This window comes from Oryzias melastigma, unplaced genomic scaffold (assembly GCF_002922805.2).
Source record: "Oryzias melastigma strain HK-1 unplaced genomic scaffold, ASM292280v2 sc00310, whole genome shotgun sequence".
In the NCBI taxonomy this organism is placed as follows: domain Eukaryota; kingdom Metazoa; phylum Chordata; class Actinopteri; order Beloniformes; family Adrianichthyidae; genus Oryzias; species Oryzias melastigma.
Window position 1 is genome coordinate 91067 of NW_023416918.1, and position 609 is coordinate 91675.

A 609-nucleotide genomic window follows, 5' to 3' on the forward strand; every position below is an offset into this window, starting at 1 on the left:
ACACACACATTGCGCTCTGAGCAATCCCATTCTGTCCGTGGGCGCGCGCAACGCGTATTTGACCATTCAGGTACGGCTGAAGAGAAATAAAGAGAGATGACGACAGAAAGATAAAATAATAAATAATGATGCTCCCAGAAGACGCTCCCATAAAGGAGCCACAACGAAAATTTGCGGGGTTAGGGACCGGGGACTTCCGCCAATTGTAGATCCATACCCATCCAAATCACTTCTGATCATGCTTTGTAAACATGTATTAAATAACTTTGGAGTATTGCTTAGCATAAAGAGTTTTATTTTTTAATTCAGAACAATAGACTGTGTACTTTTCATGAGGACTGTCAGTCTGTCTCTCTGCGCCTTTGAAGGTTGACAATGATCTGCATCGTCACTGATGCCGGTCTGGACGGAAATGCAACAAAGACTGACTTCAATCCACCAAACCCTTTTAAATTTCAATTTTTTTTAGTTCTTTAACCCTTTAATGGTGGGGATTATTTAGAAAACATGTTTTTAAAAATATTGACAGTCTGTATTACGGTACACTGCCCCTAAAGGGATATAGAAGGGAAAAAATGAAGTAAAAAAAATTACTGACTGATGTGCAAT

At 39.4% G+C, this 609-nt stretch overlaps 1 protein-coding gene across 1 annotated transcript in view; it reads left to right on the forward strand.

The window, feature by feature from the left end:
* The window catches only part of lcp1 (lymphocyte cytosolic protein 1 (L-plastin)), a 25533-nt gene that overhangs the window by 15605 nt on the left and 9319 nt on the right, over positions 1-609 (forward strand). The window lies entirely within an intron of this gene.